The 15,392-nt window shown below is 39.9% G+C and overlaps 1 non-coding gene across 1 annotated transcript; it reads right to left on the bottom strand.

Moving 5' to 3' along the window:
- Positions 1-14,137: 14,137 nt before the first annotated feature.
- LOC148213076 (small nucleolar RNA R71) lies at positions 14,138-14,243 on the bottom strand. The gene has a single exon (XR_015793193.1). It is a non-coding gene; the product is annotated as a small nucleolar RNA R71 (small nucleolar RNA).
- Positions 14,244-15,392: the final 1,149 nt, after the last annotated feature.

Raw genomic sequence — 15,392 nt, 5'->3', positions numbered from 1 at the left:
AAGCCAAAGACCAGGGCCGACTCCCAAAGGTCAAAGTCTCACCTTCATGTCGAGGTGTTGTTCGATCCGCAAGATGAAATTGACGCCATGAGGGCTTACGTCGCAGCCCTGATGGAGGCGCTGCAAACGGCGGGCGTGCCGCTCCCAGAGCTCCCTGACTGTAACGCCCCGCGTTCTCTGACTCGTCTTTTTAGAGATAAATAGTGTCTTTGGATTTTTTTCCCTAAGCTGATAACCTTAATTATTGGATTTTATAATTTTGAAATTCTAATTTTTGGCTAAAGTAGAATTAAGTTTAATTTCATTGGATTGAGATAATTTAAGTTCTCGACCTGTGTGGGAGATTTTTAGTTAAATCTTAAATTCACGGGTTTTAAGATTTTTCTTCATAAATTCTACTTTCCTTTGAATTATTACACTTGGGTTGTAGAGTTTCAGTTAACTATTTTATTTTGGATTGTTGTGGGTTTTATTTGATTTCTATAGTGTAATTTTGGGGCTTATGATTTGGACCATTGTGGTTTTAGTTTGGCCTCCTTTAAGAAGAAGAAATTCAAACAAAAAAAAAATAAAAAAAATAAACCTTAACAACATCTTGTTCTCTTTTTCCCCTTGCCAGCCGCCAGCCCCCCCCCCCCCACCAACAAATTTCTTCTTCTTCTTCGAGCATCCCAGCCGGCACCCTGTTCCTTCTTGTTCTCCGGCGAAGCGGCACAGCAGCAGAAGAGAGCTCCACGCCAGCGTCCTCCCGCAGCAGCTCGCGGCGGCGCACGAACAACGGTGTCCGATTTCCCACGGCGGCCGCGTTCCTCAGATCCTCGACGACCCACGCGTTTTCGGCCCCATCTGAACAGGTCCTCGTTCCGGCGGCTTCGGGCAGACCACGAGCGAGTTCGGTGGCAGCGACGTGTGACTGCTCTGATTCCCTCGACGACTTTAGACGCTTACCCACACCTGTCCGGAGTTCGATTCGCGGTACCCACCCCTATTTAGACTCAAGCCAGCATTACCCATCGCTTTTGACATCGGAACAGAAGCATAAGGACATTCGAACTCAGTTTTGGATGCCCGAACCTCCTCGGCGTCGACCCACTCCTTATCCAAGAGGTTTCATGGTGAGATAGTAGGTAACGGATCATCTAAACTCACTTTCGATGCAAACTAAGTGTTTCTAACATGAATGCTAATCAAGTTTGGTTTGCTTTTGGATTTAGGAACCCTTCGGTGAACTTGGTAGCGCATTAGAACTTTGTTGTAAGTAGTTGCTTACTGGAGGGATTGGTTGTTGTGTGCTGATATGATATGGTTGTTTGCTCGTGTGCCCATGTGTGATACTTGCATGTCTCTTGTCGTTGTTATCATTTAGTAAACGTCATTGTTGATAAAATTGTTGATATATCTTGGGAAAGGTATGTGGTTGTGTGAATAAATTGTAGCCAAGTAATCCTGGATGACTATGATTGAATTGCTATTATGTTCTAATTGGTTTTCATGATGAAATTTGTATACCGGTACTATAATCTGTTGTTTCGAAAGCGTATTGAATATTTATGAGAAATCGGTTGTGTTTGATGTATGCTGGGTATTTATCAATTATATTTTGGGTTAAGTGGTTGTTTGTGCTTTTTCTGTGAACGATGCCTGCTGGAGCTGTTGGATCATGTTGGACTATTTTAGATTGATTGGCTTTTACATATGATCATTTTGGTGTATCGCATATTGGACTGTTATGAGATTGTTGATGCATGAGGCATGGCGTAGTAGCAAGTAGGACTCTTATGAGAATTTTGGGACATAATAAAGTAAGTAGCACGGGGGCGGGTGTGTGCGTTGATGTGTGTTAATAGAAATTGTTCTTGCTGATTTTACATTATAAACATGTTTCTCTTATTATTTTAATTGTTGGACAGGTTTGTGAGGTCGATGATGTTATTGTAACTTGCGGTTATTTTACATATTGGATATGTATATGACTGGTATTCATGTTTGTTGTCTGCAACTTTAGGAACTTACCGATATTGTATGGTTGGTTGGAAGTGATTAGGATTTGTTATGTTGTGAAAAGCATGTTATGTGAAGAATGTCATAGGGTTGTTTGTCGAAGCTTTGTGTTTGTTGAAGCTTTGTGTGCGCTATGCTGTGAGCAGGTTGGTTGTTGTCAAACTTTGTGTTATTGAGACCCGTGATGCATTGAAATCTTACTAGTGGTTGTATTGTTGTTGGGCTTTGTGGTGGTTGGTGTTATTAGGGAAGTAGTACTGAAATCCTGGTTGGAGGGTAGAAATGATATGTGGAGTTATGAAAGTTACGAAGTGAATGGGTGAGTGTCAGGGCCTCGGGTATAAATGGTCGAGGGCTGATACGTCACTAATTGGGTATCGAGGCCTCGGGTATAAATGGTCGGGGGTCGATGCGAGGAGTCTTTCGAAAGGAGAACTATTGGGGCCTTGGGTACAAATGGTCAAGGGCCAATAGACGGTGTAGTCATCGTGGCCTTGGGTATAAATGGTTGAGGGCAGATGCTGCAGGGTCGGGGCTCTGGGTATAAATGGTCAGGGGCCGACTCTGCTCGAAGGAGTTAACTGTGGAAGGCAAGAGTAGCTGTAATTAGCGTAGAGGTACTTGAGATGTTAGGGAGACTAGAGGTTGGTACTGGTAGTTAATGTCTTCCTGGTTGTGGTTGTCACTGAATTTTATAGAATGTGTCTATGTTTGAATGTATAATGTGATGAAAAGCATGACTGTGAATGTTTCATGATTTTGTTGAGCATGATTTGTGTGTGTTGATCCTTTAATAAGCATGACACGTTGTTCCTTGATAAGTATGATATTTGTGCGTCACCTTTCAGATAAGGGCTGCTTACTGAGTACTGTGGTTGTACTCATCCCTCTTTTTCCCCTCCAGTTCGCAAGTATCGAGCTAGCTCTTGGGATGGTGATGGCGAGAAGGAGGCTTGATCGGAAAGACCATTAGCTATGCTGTGTGCAATTAAATTTCTTTTAGTTAGGATAGTTGTGGCCATTTAATGTTGTAGTTGAGTTGGTAGTGGTTGGTTTTGTTTAGTTTTATTGTCTAAAGGATGTCGTAAGGTTGCCGATTCATTGTTCTTTTAGAGCATTAATTTTGTTAGCCTCTTGAACTACGAGATTGTAATCCACTTAGGATATTTATGAATACATTTGTTTAAGTTGATCGTACTTGAATTAGCTTGTGCTTCATTGCCATTCGAGATGTTAATATTCATTTAGTGGATGGTTTATAGTTAGTAAGGTTTCCTTGAAGGGTTTCGTTAATGTGAAGTCGGTATTAAAAAGTTTATCTGTATAGGATGTGAGTTTCTCTTGAAACATTACTGTTGTTGTTCTAATTGTTCAAGCTCTCATGAGTGTTGGAAATCAGAGTAGCGCAGCAGAAGCGTGGTAGTTTTATTGCTTAGTGTTGTTGTGAAGAAAATTCTCTTGTTTATGTGAAAATTTTAGGTAGGCTTAGTAACGGTCCCTGTTTGGAAATGGTGAAATTCTTGGGGCGTTTCACTGATGCTGAGGTTCAGGATCGGGAAAGATCGTCGAGGCCGACCAGGACGGGTCGTTGGGGCACAACCTGTCGAAGCTCGTCCTAGGAGGAAAAAATTTCCTGCAGGAGCCGGAGGACATGTGCACCCACCTCTCTTCGATGAACAAACGGGACGTCTACAACAAGTTAGACCGACAACGCTCCAAAAAGGCCAATCCCTCAACAAGGTCGGAATCGGTCGACAATGGGGACTTATTGCTGCGGTTCGAGCAGCTCTGGAAGGAGCTCAGGTGTGACCTTCGAAGGGTCTAGGGAAAGCCCATCTCAGACGACGATGAGCCTGACGAGCAACCATTCACTCAAGCAATCCTGATCGTGCCGATCTCGTCCAAAGGGAAGCTCCCAAGCTTCGACAAGTATGACGGGTTCACATATACGGTGGATCACGTGGAGACCTATAACTCACTGATGGACTTCCACGCTTACCCCGACGTGATGAAGTGCAGAGCATTCTCTGTGACTCTGCAAGGGTCCGCGACGAAATGGAACCGACAGCTTAAGCCCCACTCCATCTCCTTTTGGAAGCAGCTCCGCACGGCCTTTGTGGCCCGGTTCACAGCTCAGCAGGAGACGTAACACCCAGCTCAATACTTGCTCAGGCAGAGGGCAGGCGAGAGCTTGAGGGACTACGTTATGAGATTCCTCGCCACGCAGATCACAGTGGCTTGTAACGAGGAGTTCGCATCCTCGACGTTTCATTCGGGGGTCCGGCATGAGCAACTGAAATGGTCACTTGCTAAGAAGCCCAAGCTCACTATTTAAGCCAGCATAGAGCGAGCTCGAAAGTTCATGCAGGCGAGTGAACTCATCCTGTCAAGGGAGGAACAACTGAGAACCAGCTCCTCGGGTGAGAGGAGAAGCCGGGACAGCTCCCTAGAGGTTGCCACCTCACCAACGGCAGAGTGAATGTGACTCTCGACACAAACAGGACTAGAAGCGCGGCCGACCTGAGAGGTATGACCGCTTTACCCCCTTGAACATACCCATAGCCGAGATCCTCTCCAACATACAAGATTCAAAGCTCGACCTGCTCACTCAGCCTAATCCCATGCACCAAGACCGTGAGAAGTGCAATAGGTCAAAGTTTTGTCACTTTCACAAGGATCATGGTCACGACACCTCCGATTGCTATGAGCTAAAGAGATAGATTGAGGGCTCATCCAGAAGAGTTACTTCAAGAAGCACGTAGGCCGAGCTCTCATCAGAGGAGGAAATAGAGCAGGCAGCTCCATAGGAGAAAGAGCAGAGACGGAGAGGACGCGTTTCCCCCCGTAGCGCGGGGATCGACCCACCGTGATTGACATGATTATCGGAGGGCCGAGCGGCGGTCACACTGGGAACAAGTGCAAAGCGCTGGCGAAAGAAGCCTGCTATGAGGTATGTTTAAGCTACGAACAGCTCACCCCTTACCAGATCTCGTTCTCATACGAAGACAGTAAGGGCCTGCACAGCCTTCACAAGGACACCTTGGTGATCGAAGACCTGATCGATGACGTGATGGTTAGACGCATACTGATCGACGGAAGAGCCTCCGCTAACATTTTGTCATTCTCGACTGACGTTGCTTTAAGGTGGGAGCGGAGCCAACTTAGGCCAAGCCCCACCCCATAGCCCTGGGGAGGGGAGCACCAAGTCCGCAAGATGGCAGAATTCGTGGTTGTTGAAGCCAGGTCGGCGTACAATGCAATATTCGACCGACCTGTCATCCACAGCCTACAAGTTGTGCCATTTACGCTTCACCAAGCGATGAAATACCCGACCCCCAAGGTTTGGGAATTGCGAGGGGCGCGCACAAAGCATTAAGGTAGTGCTACGCGGTAGCCGTCAAACCCACTTACAACGCCATCATTATGGGCCCCGAGCTCCACGCGAATAAACCACCCGACATAACAAACTTTATTTGCTAATGATTTTAATATTTCAAAGTGTTCACATTGTAAAGCTTGGAAAGTCAAATCCAACACCTTTTTAATCACTCGAATCGCAGTTCGAATGAATAATTTATGGCAAAAACAGGATTCGGAAGAAAAAGCACATATGGCAGGTGACATGGACCATCCAAAAAATTAGAAGCCAACACACAGTTTCCACAAATTTCTTCCACAAATTTCTCCCAATCCACAAATCTTCTCTATCTCCACAATTGTTTCTCAGCCTCCACCAATTTCTCTAAATCTCCATAATTCTCTTTATTCACTTTTCCTTATGCTTCCTCTTAATCTCCACCAGTAATAATTTGTTGCCACAAATCCAATCGCCAAATTTAATCCATGAAATTCTATTTCAACCACCAAATTCGCCTTTTTCTACACACCAATTATCCTAGCACAAGCTACATTTATTTTCTTCAATTATTTTGCTCTCAAAATTCCATTCTCTCCACACAAAAAGTTGTCTATATTTTTTTCTGAGAGATGCATTATATTGTAGCTGTTTAACTATTGCTTTAATGTAAAATTTGTAAATCTACCTTACAGTGTGTTTTTTTTAATTTGTAGTGCTAATTTTGCATTTTAGGTTTATTATTAAGGTGTGGGTACACCTTGGGTTGTGAGAAAACACAATTTGTTGGATCCTAAACCAGTAAAATGAATAATGGCTTTCTCTTTATCTTAGGACAAAGGGAGAGTCCATTGGTTTTGTTTTCACCTATAAGAGAGGCGATGTAGTAAAATGCCCAAAATATTTATGATGTCATTTCTTTCTCCCTACCTGTTTAATTTGTGCATTTAAGTTTTTCTTGATTTTTGTTATGCTTAATTTCATTTTAAAATCTAAAAGTTGGTACGTAACCGTATTCAACCCCTTCTAGCATTGTCATGGGATCCTACACATGGTAGGAAGACGATTACAGTTTCTGTCATTGTTACAATGCTCCTTACGATGCTACTAGAAGGGCATTAATGGATGTGCACACGGGATAGTTAACAATGCGAGCACAAGATCAAGAAGTGAAGTTTTCTGTCTATGCTTCCAGAAAGTATCTAGCAGAACTTGAAGAGTGTTTGGTCGTAAAAATTATGGAAAAATCATTGTTAAAGGAGTTTGGTCAAGCATAGATGCTATAGCTGAAGAAGATTTTAGTGATGAGAATAAAGAGATGACGGTAAAGGAAGGTGCTGCTGCTGAAATAGTGACCCCATCACCAGTAGAAGAGTTTAAAAATATTGAGCCATCGGAAGCCACAACGTAGAATGCAAAACCCAATGAGGGCCAACTAAGTGGAGAGAGAGTAGATGTTCCAACATCTGGTGCCCTCAATCAAGAACATAGCATTATAGCCCATGTACAAGAGCCACCCGACATCAAATCGACTACCAATGGTTTAAGAAGCCAAAAACAAAGATGGAATTATCATGCAGCAAAGAGAAAGATACAAAACCTTCCAAGTTAAAGTACGAATCGAACAAGTGGAAGAAACTTCAATCACTACTTCCAAGAAAAACAAAAAGGTAGAAAGGAAATTTTTGTTTCATCAACTGAGGGGAAGAAGTACGCTACAACTATTTTGTATGAGCCTGCCCTAGCGGCAAAGAGAGGGAAAAAGATGATGGATGCAAAGATGAAGATCAGTCCATGGACGATCTGTTGGATGAGAAAGAAGACGAAGAAGATTGATCTAGCTGACCTACAAGAGGAAGTCCCTTTCCCTTTTGCTCATACTGAATAATCGCACCCGTGTTATTTTAAATTTATGTTTTTATTTTGTCGTTTATTTTCTTTTTTTTTTTTTTGCGGTTTAATTTTCCATGCATTTAACTTTAGATTTCTATAGTTAGATATATCTACCCCTCGCCCAATTATGTTTTTAGTGCTTAATGAATAGAAATATTATTGTTTTTTTCTCTAGTGTTCTATGCATCTTGTGCTTGTCCTGTTTTCTTGAGAACTAATGTTGCTAGTGCCTCTTTAGTCTTGTTAGCGTTTTGCTAGACTCATCGCCTTGCTGGCAGTGAAGGTTTTTGTTCCTACTCTAACGTAGCTCCAAGTACAAAAGCTTAGCATCACCCAGTGACTACAATTCAAAAAAAGAGAACACTTGGATGATAAGCTTCCACAGCTCACCTATTCAAGCCAGACAATAATTTGGTATTACCATGGAAACAATCCTTTTAATTCACACCCTCTTCGATGTCGTTCTACTCCATCTACATCTGATTTGTGAAAAAATGCCCCTTATATGAGTTAATTTTTCTTAGTTCTAAGTTTGTGGGTATGTGGGAGCATGTTATATCTTACTTTCAGTCGCATTGGGGACAATGCTACATTCTAAGTTTGAGGATGTGTTCACTTGCTTTGTTTTTTGTAATGTTGAGCTTGTAATATATAACTATGAATCTTTCTACTCCTGTAATTCAGCCTAGAAAAAAAATGGAGAAAAAATTCTTAAAGAGGTTGCAATACTAGGAAAGGCTGGTAGCCCATAGTTGAAAAACTAGCATGGTAATAAAAGGTTAGTGCCTTAGGCAAGCGAGAGGGAGTTCGAGAACTGTATCTTTAGTTGAGCTGATGTTTTTGAAAAGGAAAATACGATGAAGCTAGAGCTGTAGGAAAGAGTCTTTGCTAGAGCTCGAACAAGAATTTAGCTGCTTTCTTGTACATGTTTTTAGCGAAAGCAGGTTCGTAGGCGTGAGTTTGTGCTGGCAATATGTATGAAGGTAGGAAGTAAGACTTGAAGCAAGATGTGAGTTCAATAGATGCAAATTATTTTTATATTTCTAGGATGCTAGATTTAATCTTGCTTAGGGACAAACAAGGTTTTAAGTTTGGGGGTGTGATAACTCTCCATAAAAGAGTGTTTTGTGGCATAATTTGGCTAATTTTTGTGTCTAAATGTAAGTGTCCTGGATAAAATAGCAGGTAAATAAATCAATTTCGCGAGTTAATGGCCTGAGCTGTTTAGAATTCCCAGTATCCTTAATTTGGATAAAGTTCAGCTAATTTTCTAATTACTTAGATAGGAATTGCATAATGAATGATGATTAAGCTGAGGGCTGCAAAGACTGTTGTAGTGTTGATGGAGCCTGCAAGAGAGAGTTTCTATGTTGGAGCCTATTAAAGCCCGTCAGATGCTTTAGCATATGTGACTACACATAACTTGTTGCCCCAGTTTTTATCGTGTCTGTACAGCTTCCAGGTGTTGCCCAAAATTTAATGGCCCGATATAAAATTAAAATAGTGCCCAGCCGCCACAAAGGGACACGGAATAGAGATTCAAGTTGGGCATCTAAAGAAGAGAACATTTATGACCCACTTTCGAGGAGGAAGTTGACGGAGAAGGAAGCTGACCCGTGCTTCATCAATAAGCTGGGGAAACCTCTGTTGCTATAGAAGATTCCTTAAGCAATGGTCTCCATTTCTCCTCCACCGATTTTTTATTTTATTTTATCATGAACTAAACGCCACCTTCGGGGGGGGGGGGGGTGGGATTAATTTATTGTAGCTCTCATTTATCTATGTTTTAGTAACTCATCTTTATGCTGATTTAATAGAGGTGTTTTAATTATTTCATCTTACTGATTTTGTGTGGCCAACATTATTAGTTTGTTAGCCCATTCGAGGCTTGGGAAAGTCTTTTGATGCATGTTTGCGTCTATTTCCGTTAGACTCCTCTCTTTTGAGTACGATGGTGAATACTGAGGGATGAGGCTCACCCTTCCATGCCTATAAACTTTGCATATTGTTTGTTTATTTCGCTGCAGGATTTGAAAGTAAACATGTTTGTGTAATTAAGAGAGAGCCATGTCTATTTGGGCATTCATCATTTTGAGTTTACTAGGGCATAGTTTGACGTGAGTGAGAGCATTAGAGTGATTTCCTCTCAATTAACCTCTTTATCACATTACATAACTCGTTTTAATTTATCCTTTATTTTGGATGCTCCAGCACACAATCGTAGAAAATTTATGTTCTTTCTCATTACCATTTCTGTCATTTAATGTCAAAACATTCATAATTTTTTAATCGTCTCATTATTATTTCTCTTTTGTGTATTATGTTTTACTGCTTCAAATTGTAGTCTTAGTCCCTGTGGATACTGAAGGGATGTGATTCCCGGAGCGGAAATGGATTTTCGTTGCAGATTTTCGGGATACAAAATCGAATTACAAAGTAGGAAAATACAGAGGAAACTTTACCTTTGAAGAACGTTTCTTCAACGAGTTTCCCTCGAACACCACCACTATGTCTTCCTTGCTATCCTCTTTTGTCTCGAGAATCGTGCTTGTGGGAGCGTTTTGTTTTGGAATGTCAGGGAGAGTTGAGGGAGAGAGCTTGATTCAGAGAAAACTGGGAGTTACACTTCTTTGTTCTGTATTATGTATTTTTGCATAACTGCAAAAAAACAAAAACAGTGACGTGGGGTAACTCCCCCCGTCACACCAACCTCCCACTCCCCTGCAATTTTGCAGGGGAGTTTAATATTATTAATATTAATAATATATATATATATTTATATAAATAATTAATATATATATAATAATTAGAATATAAAATTAATTTATTAATTAATCATATTAATTAATAAATAACTATTAATTATTAATCCAATTAATAATTAATATATATATATATAAATCAAATAATATCATAAAAATAGAATCATATTCTATAACATTTCTCTCGTATAACCTATAGTTCTAATGTACATCTTATGCACATTATTTTTAACATATAGTTTTAACATGAATCTTATTCATATTAATTTTATTTGGATCTCATTCAAATAATTTCTCTCATAATATATAGTTTTAATTTCTAATTGACTATATATATTATAATGTATCAATATATATATAATCCCTTAAGTAATTTGAACATTTCAAATTCTTCCAAAACCTTGATTCTCGTTTTACCCGTTATGAGCTAGCAAGGGGACCTAATGGACCTACAGATCAGAAGCTACAACGATGCGAGATTAATTGGTCAAACTCATTCGCTGAGTTAATCAAGATTCGTTAACTACGGGTCATTCCACTAAAGACCCGCAGTTGCACTCTTCTCACTGCAGAACGTTTTCGTGTGCACAGATATATGACCATAAATGACGAGTCAATCCTTCACGAGTGTTCGTAACTCAAGTTGGGTCAAATTACTGTTTTACCCCTGAGTTACATCAATCTCCTTAAACACCACTGCTCCTCTAATGAACAACCCGGTTATGGTCCAACCAATAACTGAAAGTCCCTCTCGGCCAATGAGAGGGTGGGGCCCCTTGTTCAAGTCCTGGAGTCAGCATTTAAGGGAACACTTATCTACTCCCCTAAAGTCGGGGAGGAGTGAATTCCATCTTGTGAAGTTATGTTTCCAGCTCCCCACTCGGTCTCGTCCCCAAAAAGGTAGGAATGTTGAGTCGGCGACTCGGGCCACTCTCACCCATACAGATCAAAGAACGAGTCCTCACGGGCAGGAGTCCATAACTCACTCAGGATTGAGAATGAGTTACCTGGTCATCCAAAGAAATGGCAATCGATTAGTTAACGGTGTTACATCTAAAGATTACCTATTTCGCGGTCCGGTCTTATACAAACTCATTGTATAGGATACCCCCACTCGAATGTCGCCACTTAAACGACCTGGATCGAGTCGTCTGTAACCTTTACAGAGCGGGCCGTATCCATAGTGTTGCCAGGATAAGGTACCTAGCCTTATCCATATACTATAGACCTTTTAGATTATTCACGAGACATTATCCATTCATATATCAGGGGTATATCAAATATATACCCCGTATATCAACTATATACCCACTATATATACTGTCCCGATTACATCAAAAATGACCTTGGATGTTTAGTTTATTGGATTTTGGACAATGCAAAGCTATGATTCAACAACAAATTTATTGAATAAAACTTTATTAAATAGACATATGTTTTTACAAAATACAAACTACGAGTTTAGGGCAACACACCCAACAGATAGGACCTTGGTTTTATACTACAGTTGAGCTTTTGGGTACACTTGCACCAATTTTCACGTGAGTTGCGACAAGCGAACAAGTTTTTGGCGCTGTTGTCGGGGACTAAATTTTGTTTACTTTGATTTTAGTAATTTGGAATACGAAGCTTAAAGAGCTCTCTTAATCTCTTTCTTGTTGATTTGTGTGGTGAATGAACGATTCCCCCGCCCTAGAATTTATGTTTGACCCAAAAAATTGAACAAACTTTTATAAGGAGAAGGTCGAGCGAAAAGTACAATGTAGAGAGAAGATTATGAAGGAGGTGTGAATCTCGGAGCGGAAGCAGCAGAACGCGTTTTTTAATGTCTTGAAATTTAAAACACATAAAAATATAAAGCAGGGAAGAATGTTGGATTTTACCTTTGAATACTCTTCTTCGTGTAATCCTAATGAGACAATACCACTTGATCTTTCTCGCTAAGTCTCCAAGTCCAAAATCGGGATTGTGGGATCCAATTGCAAGGGATTGAAAGAGTAAGAGAGTTTAGAGAATTTTAGTCTTTAGCATAAGGATATCTCATCCTTTTGGATATAGGATATCTTCTCTTAGATCTAGGGAAATACCAAGACCATCAGAAGATCTTCTTCTTTTTATTTAATTAATATCAAACAAATTAATTAAATCAATTAACAATTAATTAATTTAATTAATAATTAGTAATCTAATTAATAATTTATTAATTTAATTATTAATTATTAATCTAACTAATGATTAATTAATTTAAATCAAAATATTAATTAAATAAATAAATAATTAACAATTAATTATTTTACTTTTAATTAAATATCACATATTTAATTAAAACTATATATTTGAATCATATTCAAATGCATTTCTGTTGTATAACATATAGGTTTAATATGAATCTAATTCATATTCATTATTTGAATCCTAGTCAAATATTTCTCTCATAACATATAGTTTAATTATTGAATCTTTATTAAAAAATAAACAATATATATAATGTATTACAATATACATTATATACATTTCCTGATATATAATTTGATCCTTTCAAATTCTCTCAAAATCTTGATCCTCGTTTTACAAGTGATGTAACAAGAGGGTCTAATGCACCTACAGATTAGAAGCTTCAATCATATGAGGTTAATTGATAAACTCATTAACCAAATTAACCAATATTCGTTAATTGCATATCATTCCACTAATGATATGCAACTGCATTCTTCTCACTGTAGAATATTTTGGGTCCACGAAAATTGATCATTGATGGTAAATCGATCCTTCACGAGTGCTAGTACCCTCAATAAGATCAAATTACCGTTTTACCCCTAGGTTACTTCTTGTACCTTAAGTACCACGGATTCTTTAATGAACAATCTAGTTATGGTCCGACCAATAACTGGAAGCCTCTCTCTGGGCCAGTGAGAGGGTGGAACCCCTTCTTCAAGTTCGGAGTCAGTCCTCAAGGGAACGCTCGTCTATTTCCCTAAAGTCGGGAATGAGTGAATTTCATATCGTATAGTTACGTTCCCAGCTCCCTGCTTGGTACCGTCCCCAAAATGGTATGAATGTTGAGTCGGCAACCCGGGCCACTCTCACCCATACAAATCAAAGGATGAACCCTCATAGACAAGAGTTCGTAACTCACTTAAGATTAAGATCGACTTACATGATCATCCTGTGAAATATTAATCCAATTAGTTAACGATGTTACAACTATTGATTAAGGATTTTGCGGTCCAGTCTTATACAAATACATTGTATATGATGCCCCCGCTCGCATGTCACTATATGAGTGACTTGGATAAAGTCGTTTGTAACTATTACAAAGCGGGTCGTATCCCTAGTGTTACTAGGATAAGGCTCCCAACCTTAGCCTGTGTACTATAGACCATTTAGGTTATTACTGGAACATTATCCTCCCGTATATCGAATATATACTGTATATCAAATATGTACATTGTATATTAAATATATACTGTATATGAAATATATATATTGTATATTTAATATATAATGTATACATTGAATATTATTGTATATCACATATATACTGTTATAGTTACATTAAATAACCTTGGATCTTGGTTTATCGAAATACGAGTATTGCAAGACGACTCTTTATTGAATAAATAATTTGTTCATAAATTACAAATACACGAGCTAAGGGCACCAAACCCAACAGTTTAAATGAATCCACCAAATCTACAAATTCAACTCGAGTTGAGAGTATCAGGGGATGGAGCTAGAAGACTTGCCCTTACACCTCCTCTGAACGTTGTTTTGTTAGCAGATGATATGGAGCAAGAAATAAGGGTATACGTGACCTCGACATTCTACAAAATCAATCTAGTAATTGTTGATCCTAATATTATTGAAGCTAATAAGTTTGGGATGAAGCCAGTTCTGTTCTAGATGTTCCATAATGTATAGCCATTTCATTGACTTTTATCATAAGATCCCCATCGCCACCTACAGTATTTCATGCAAGTAGCATACTCATTTAAGTTGGAAGGAGTAAGTAGAGAAGCAGTGCGACTTAAGTTATTCCCTCATTCCTTGAGGGATGGAGTTGAAGCATGGCATGAATTAGCATAGAAGTTCCTGATGAAATATTATCCTCCATCTAAGGATGCGAAAGTTCAGAATAATATCAATAATTTCCAGCAACTACGTGGAGAGTCATTGTAGGAATCATTGGAAAGGTTTAAGAGCTTACTCAAAAGGTGTCCACATCATGGTATTCCATGATATTTTCAGATAGAGACGTATTACAATGGTTCAAATGAGGCCACACAGTTGATGATTGATGTAACGCCCCGCGTTCTCTGACTCGTTTATTTTAAGAGATAAATAGTGTCTTTGGATTTTTCCCTAAGTTGATAACTTTAATTCTTGGATTTTCTAACTTTGAAATTCTAATTTTTGGCTAAATTAGAATTAAGTTTAATTTCTTTGGATTCAGATAATTTAAGTTCTCGACCTGTGTAGAAGATTTTTAGTTAAATTCTAAATTCACGAGTTTTAGGATTTTCCTTCCTAAATTCTACTTTTCTTTGAATTATTATTCTTGGGTTTTAGAGTTTAAGTTAACTATTTTATTTCGGGTTGTTGGGGGGTTTATTTTATTTCTAAAGCATGATTAGTGGGCTTTTGTTTTGGACCATTGTAGTTTTAGTTGGGCCTCATTTAAGATTTGGGAATTGGGCTATTGGTTTTAAAACAAAATAAAGAAAAAAACCGTAAATCTATTTTGTTTTTTTTCTTCTTCTTCCTCTCGTTTTGGAGCCGCCGCCCCCCCTCCCCTTGCTTTTTCTTCTCCAGCAAAGCAGCACCGGGAACAGCTCCCTCCAGCGACCCAGCCCTCCAGTGACGGCGTCGCCCATGAGTTCAGGTTCTTCTCCGGCGGCGGCTGACATCGATCAGACCCACGAACAGCGGGCGTTTGCAGTGACGCATCCTCGGCGGCGGCGCGATTTCCCGACAGTAGGGGCGGCGCTGCGAGTTTTGCAGCAGCCATAACTGCATAACGGAGTACCCACGACCCGAACCAGTGGCAGCGACAATTTGGGCATTCCCCGATGACTCGGCATTGCGCGCGGCCAGTTCTAGCGAAAACAGTGCGGCGGCGCGCCTTGCAGCAGCTGAGGCTTGGGGTCGGCAGCAATAGGTGGTGGTGGCTCACGAACTGCGATAGTACTCGACGAACAGAAGTTACCCACGAGCGACCAGTGACGTTCCAACGGGAATTTACAATACAGTAGTGTTTTAGGACGTTCGGCAGTGACCCACTCCTTTTTGGACCCGAATCAACGTTACCCATCGCTTTTGACATCGGAACAGCAAGCATAAGGACATTCGAGCTCAGTTTTGGATGCCCGAACCTCCTCGGC

Source organism: Momordica charantia, assembly GCF_013281855.1.
Source record: "Momordica charantia cultivar OHB3-1 chromosome 1 unlocalized genomic scaffold, Mcharantia_2.0 BLBB01000001.1, whole genome shotgun sequence".
Taxonomy (NCBI): domain Eukaryota; kingdom Viridiplantae; phylum Streptophyta; class Magnoliopsida; order Cucurbitales; family Cucurbitaceae; genus Momordica; species Momordica charantia.
This window is presented reverse-complemented; position numbering and strand designations above follow the sequence as displayed.